Consider the following 7367-nt stretch of genomic DNA (forward strand, 5'->3'; position numbering starts at 1 on the left):
TTGCGGACAGGTGCGCAGTCATCTTGTGCATGACGTTTGTGACCCGTCGTGGCACACGGCATGGCACATGTGCCGGACTGGAAGCACAGACGTTTGTGCCAAGAGGGAACGTTCCTGTGGCCCAACGAGGACGTCGGTTTCTCTGAGTGGGGGTGTATGTGATAGCCTGGCTTAATAGGGATGATAGACTACTCATATCAATAAGGAATTCCTTCTTTTCCGGAAGCCCATTCGGACAGAACTCCAAAGTTAAGCGTGCTCAGCTTGGAGTAATTTTAGGATGGGTGACCGACCGGGAAGTTGCTCCCGGGTGCGCACGAGTGAGGACAAAGTGCGCAGCAAAGACTAGTATTGATCTGTGGGGTCAGTCTAGATCCCGTTGATGACCCACAAGTATAGGGGATCAATTGTAACTTTTTTCGATAAGTAAGAGTGTCGAACCCAACGAGGAGCAGAAGGAAATGACAAGTAGTTTTTAGTAAGGTAATGTCTGCAAGTGCTGAAATTGTAAGTAGCGGAGTAGTTTGATAGCAAGATAATTTGTAATGAGCAAGTAACGATAATAGTAACAAGTATGGAGCAAGGTAGCCCAATCCTTTTGAGGCAAAGGACATGCCAAAACGGTCTCTTATGATAAGCAAAGTGTTCTTGAGGGTACAAGGGAATTTCATCTAGTCACTTTCATCATGTTGGTTTAATTCGTGTTCGCTACTTTGATAATTTGATATGTGGGTGGACTGGTGCTTAGGTGCTGTTCTTACTTGAACAAACCTCCTACTTATGATTAACCCTCCCGCAAGCATGCGCAACTATGAGAAAAGTATTAAGAATAAATTCTAACCATAGCATTAAACTTTTGGGTCCAATCGGTCCCTTACGGAATAGCGCATAAACTGGGGTTTAAGCTTCTGTCACTCTCGCAACCCACAATCTATTTACTACTCCACAATGCATTCCCTTAGGCCCAAATTTGGTGAAGTGTCATGTAGTCCACGTTCACATGACACCACTAAGGGAATCACAACATACATACCATCAAAATATCGAACACATATCAAATTCACATACTTACTCGCAACATGATTTATCTCGTGACCTCAAGAACAAAAGTAACTACTCATAAATAATAAACATGCTCATGATCAGAGGAGTATTAAATAGCATCATGGATATGAACATATAATCTTCCACCAAATAAACCATATAGTGATCAACTACAAGATGTAATCAACACTACTAGTCACCCCTAGCACAAATCTATAGTTCCGGTAACAAGATTGAATACAAGAGATGAACTAGGGTTTGAGATGAGATGGTGCTGATGAAGATGTGATGGAGATTGCCCTCCCCAGGATGGGAGAGTTGTTGGTGATGATGATGACGATGATTTCCCCCTCTGGGAGGGAAGTTCCCCCGGCAGAATCGCTCCCCTGGAGGGCAAAAGTGCTACTGCCCAAGTTCCGCCTCGAGACGGCGGCGCTCCGTCCCGAAAGCCTTATCCTCATTTTTTCTAGGTATAAATGACTTATATACCAGAAGATAGGCACCGGAGGTGGGCCGAGGAGGCTACAACCCATCAGGGCGCGCCTGGGCTGCCTGGCGCGCCCAGGTGGGTTGTGCCCACCTGGTGGCCCCCTTCTGGTACTTATTGGCTCCAATATTTCTTAATTATTCCATAAAAAATCTCCATGAAGTTTCAGCTTGTTTGGAGTTGTGCAGAATAGGTGGCCTGACGTAGCTTTTTCAGGTCCAGATTTCCAACTACCGGAATTCTCCCTCTTAGTGTATACCTTGCAAATTATGAGAGAAAAGGCATTAGAATTACTCCAAAAAGCATTATTATGGATAAAAACATTATAAATAACAGTAAGAAAACATGATGCAAAATGGACGTATCAGCTCCCCCAAGCTTAGACCTCGCTTGTCCTCAAGCGAAAACCGAAATCGAAAAACATGTCCACATGCTTTGAGAGAGAGGTGTCGATAAAAACAAAATACGGACATAGAAGCATCATGTTGATTATTATAACAGCAACAAATTTAAACATAAGACTTTTATCATACACTTCCCATGAATAAGTAATAGTTCATCACACAATCGAAGTATAAAGCAAAAACTCTATTAGAAACCAATAAACTATGTTCTCAGTCAACTTTGCAACTACAATTCATCATCTTTTCAGGAAGGGTCACGTGTCGGAGCCTTTAGGAAAGTCCGCATACTCAACCATCATATAGTCTTCTATGATTGCTAACACTCACCGCATACACATGAGCAAAACGTTTAGACCGGACACATAGAAAGATAGGGGCTTATAGTTTCGCCTCCCAACATACCCACCTCAAGGATGGTGTCAACAATAATAACTCATGCTATCTATATTCAACTGGACATATGTGCCTAGATCTTTCCTGACCACATGATGCTTGCCAAAGGAGAAAAATAAAAAGGAATAGAAGGAAAACTTTGACTCTTTGCATAAAAGTAAATACATAAAAGTAAAAGATAGGCCCTTCGCAGAGGGAAGCAGAGGTTGCCATGCGCTTATTTGTTTGCATGCTCAATCCCTTAGTGCAAAAGAATGTCACGTTACATTGCCCTTAAGATGACAACCTTTATTATGCAGTCTGTCACTTTTATTCTTTGTCATCCAAGTTCGTGCAATGCTCAATTTTCTCTTACACTAAACGATCTCACACTTTTAGAAGCAATTTTTATTGCCTTTTGCACCGATGACAACTTACTTGAGGGATCTTGCTCAATCCCTAGGTAGGTATGGTGGACACTTGAAAAAGATTTGGGTTTAAGGGTTTTTGGATGCACAAGTAGTATCTTTACTTAGTGTGGAATTTTTGGCTAGAAAAGATAGGGGGCAAGCACCACATGTTAAAGGATCTATGACAATATGACTTCTATGTGAATATAAACAGACATAAACCATTACGTTGTCTTCCTTGTCCAATGTCAACAATTTTGGCATATAATATTTTGATGAGGTCTCACAATCACAAAAGAATTCTAGGATAGTATTTTTATATGTGAATCTTCCCTTCCCTTATTAATTCTTGCATGAGTTGCATCATTGACTAATGCTATGTTTGTTAATCTCTAATAAAATTTCCTACTTATACTTTTCCTTATGTGGTGCTATCACCTACCATAGGATTAGTATATGATCTTATTGATTGATTTCCTTTCTTTTATTTGCTTTCTTTCTCTTTTTCTTTTCTTTATTTGCAACATGAAAGTAAGGAAAGTGAAAACACAAACTAACTTTATTATATAACTTGCACACGATTACAATGATAGATCACTAAGCAAACTCTCAAAGAAGAAAGGATCAAACTAAACTTTATTTCATCTAAAGCAAAAGGATCGAACTAAGATAAGTAAAAGCAAAAAGATAGTGGGATGATATGATACTGGGGCACCTCCCCCAAGCTTGGCGGAAGCCAAGGGGAGTGCCCATACCCGATACTCAGTTCTCTTTTGGTGGTGAAGAAGGTGATGTTGGTGATGACAATTGTGCCTTCAACTTTTTCATATTGTAGTTGAGGAGAGCAATTTCCTCCTTTAAATCATCGACTTCCAACTCCAGCTTCAAGATCTTGTCGCTTAAATCCCCTTTGCTTTTCTGCCGAAAACGAGAAGGAATAGATTGATTTTTAGAACGGTTAGCTCTCTTAGGGAGACTTGATTTCTTGAACTCCACGTGCATATCTCGAGGTTGAGGTAGAGGAACATCCTCCTCCTCCGATCTTGAATCATCGATCCTCATCAAGTGAGCATCCTCCTCGTCATCCGTAGTTGGACCATAGGGAGATAGGTGCCCATAGGTCTTTGGGTCAGCAATGAGATGTGAGACATAGCTCTCTCCATCGGAGTCTTGAGACAACATATTTTCAAAACTGTGCAGAAAACAGCAATAAAAGAGAGCAGAGGATTTCTTCGCGATACGGTGATGAATAGGTTCGGGAAGTATATAATTTTTTATCTTGGGGGACAAGTATATGGAAGAAAAACGGAGTCCTGAAGGTGTCCCAGGTGGGCACAACCCAGCTGGGCGCGCCAGGCATGCCTGACACGCCGTGGTGTCTTATGCCCACCAGGGGACGCTTCCTGGAAGTTTCTTTATTTCCAAAATTCTAAAATATTCCAAAACTGACAAAAAATATTTTTGCGGATTTTTCGGAGTCCGTTTACTTACGGTATCATGTACCTCCTTATTTTGACGATTCTGGAGTGTTCCGGAAGGACTCTTTTATGTGTTCTTCTGGTGTCAAAGTTTGGATAATACTGCTTTCAACATTAATAGGCGTACCTGAGATATAATGCTTTATTCGTTGCCCATTGACAACCTTCGGGTTAGTACTTCGGAGTTATTTATTTTGATGGCTCCAGACCGATAAACCTCCTCGATGACATATGGGCCTTCCCATTTCGATAGGAGCTTTCCTGCAAAGAATCTAAAACGAGAGTTGTAAGAAAGAACATATTCTTCGACTTTTAAACTCACGCTTTTGGATTCTTTTGTCATGCCATCTTTTAACTCTTTCTTTGAATAATTTTGCATTTTCATAAGCTTGGGTTCTCCATTCATCTAAAGAGCTAATATCAAATAACCTCTTTTCACTAGCAAGTTTGAAATCATAGTTGAGTTCTTTAACTGCCCAGTATGCTTTATGTTCTAACTCAAGAGGCAAATGTCAAGCTTTTCCATAAACCATTTTATAAGGAGACATACCCTTAGGATTTTTATAAGCTGTTCTATAAGCCCAAAGTGCATCATCTAATTTCTTAGACCAATTCTTCCTGGACCTATTAACAGTCTTTTGCAAAATTAATTTTATTTCTCTATTGCTAAGCTCAACTTGGCCACTAGACTGAGGATGATAGGGTGATGCAATTCTATGGTTAACATCATACTTGGCAAGCATTTTACGAAAAGCACCATGAATAAAGTGTGATCCACCATTAGTCATTAAATATCTAGGGACTCCAAACCTTGGGAAAATAACTTCCTTAAGCATTTTAATAGAGGTGTTGTGATCAGCACTACTGGTTGGAATAGCTTCTACCCATTTAGTAACATAATCAACAGCAACCAAAATATGTGTATACCCATTAGAGGAAGGAAAAGGTCCCATGTAATCAAATCCCCAAACATCAAATGGTTCAACAACAAGTGAATAATTCATAGGCATTTCTTGACGCTTACCGATATTACCTATTCTTTGGCATTCATCACAAGATGAGACATACTTACGAGCATCCTTGAAGAGAGTACGCCAATAAAATCCAGATTGCAATACCTTATGAGCAGTTCTATCTCCAGCATGATGCCCTCCATATGGTTCAGAGTGACATTTCCGTAGGATTTGTCCCTGTTCATGCTCAGGTACACAACGTCTAATAATACCATCTACTCCTTCCTTATAAAGATGTGAGCATCCCAAAGGTAATGTCTTAAATCATAGAAGAATTTTTTTCTTTTGTTGGTAAGTAAAGCTAGGTGGCAAATATTTAGCAACAATGTAATTAGCATAGTCAGCATACCAAGGAGTACTATTATCAACATTTATTGCAGCTAACTGCTCATCAGGAAAACTATCATCAATAGGTAGTGGGTCATCAAGCACATTTTCAAGCCTAGACAAGTTATCAGCTACGGGGTTCTCAGCTCCTTTTCTATCAATAATATGCAAATCAAATTCTTGTAACAAGAGAACCCAACGAATAAGTCTAGGTTTAGCATCTTTCTTTTCCATAAGATATTTAATAGCAACATGGTCTGTGTGAACAGTTACTTTGGGATGAACAATATAAGGTCTAAACTTATCACAAGCAAACACCACTACTAAGTATTCTTTTTCAGTAGTAGCATAATTTCTTTGAGCACTATCTAGAGTTTTACTAGCATAATGAATAACATTCAATTTCTTATCAACTCTTTGTCCTAGAACAACACCCACAGCATAATCACTAGCATCACACATAATTTTAAAAGGCAAGTTCCAATCAGGTGGTTGAACAATAGATGCAGAAATTAAGGCTTTCTTGAGTGTTTCAAAGGCTTCTAAACAATCATCATAAAAAACAAAAGGAATATCCTTTTGCAAAAGATTAGTGAGAGGCCTAGAAATTTTAGAAAAGTCTTTAATAAACCTCCTATAGAAACCAGCATGACCTAGGAAACTACAAATACCTTTTATGTCCTTAGGACATTGCATTTTCAATTGCATCAACCTTAGCTTGGTCCACTTCAATACCTATTTCAGAAATTTTATGACCCAAGACAATGCCTTCACTAACCATAAAGTGGCACTTCCTCCAATTCAAGACAAGATTTGTTTGTTCACATCTCTGCAAAACTCGATCAAGATTGCTTAAACAATCATCAAAAGACTTCCCATAAACAGAAAAGTCATCCATGAAAACCTCAACAATCTTTTCACAAAAGTTAGAGAATATAGCAGTCATACATCTTTGAAAGGTAGCAGGTGCATTACATAAACCAAAAGGCATACGCCTATAAGCATAGGTTCCAAAAGGACAAGTAAAAGTGGTCTTTTCTTGATCAGGTTGAGAAACAGGTATTTGTGAAAAGCCAGAATATCCATCAAGGAAGCAAAAGTGTGTGTGCTTAGATAAGCTTTCAAGCATTTGATCAATAAAAGGCAAAGGGTAATGATCTTTTCTAGTAGCTTTGTTTAATTTTCTGAAATCAATTAGCATTCTATAGCCTGTAACAATTCTTTGTGGAATAAGTTCATTCTTATCATTAGGAACAACAGTTATACCTCCTTTCTTAGGGACACAATGAACATGACTTACCCATCTACTATCAGTTATAGGATAGATTATACCTGCTTCCAGAAGTTTTAATATTTCCGTTCTTACCGCCTCTTTCATCTTCGGATTTAACCGACGTTGGTGATCAACAACTGGTTTAGCATCAGGTTCCATATTAATTTGTGCTGACATAGAGTGGGACTAATGCCCTTTAAATCATCAAGAGTATATCCAATAGCAGCTCGGTGCTTTCTTAGAACTTTCAATAATCTTTCTTCTTCATGTTCTGAAAGGTTAGCACTGATAATAACATGATATATTTTATTTTCATCAAGATAAGCATATTTCAAAGTGTCTGGCAATTGTTTAATTCAAACACAGGATCACCTTTAGGTGGAGGAGGTGTTGGGGAACGTCGTAATTTCAAAAAAATTCCTACGCACACGGAAGATCATGGTGATGCATAGCAGCGAGAGGGGAGAGTGTCGTCCACGTACCCTCGTAGACCGTAACCGGAAGCGTTATGACAACGCGGTTGATGTAGTCGTACTCTTCACGATCGACCGATCCTAGT

This window comes from Triticum aestivum, chromosome 5D (genome assembly GCF_018294505.1).
Source record: "Triticum aestivum cultivar Chinese Spring chromosome 5D, IWGSC CS RefSeq v2.1, whole genome shotgun sequence".
Classification (NCBI taxonomy): domain Eukaryota; kingdom Viridiplantae; phylum Streptophyta; class Magnoliopsida; order Poales; family Poaceae; genus Triticum; species Triticum aestivum.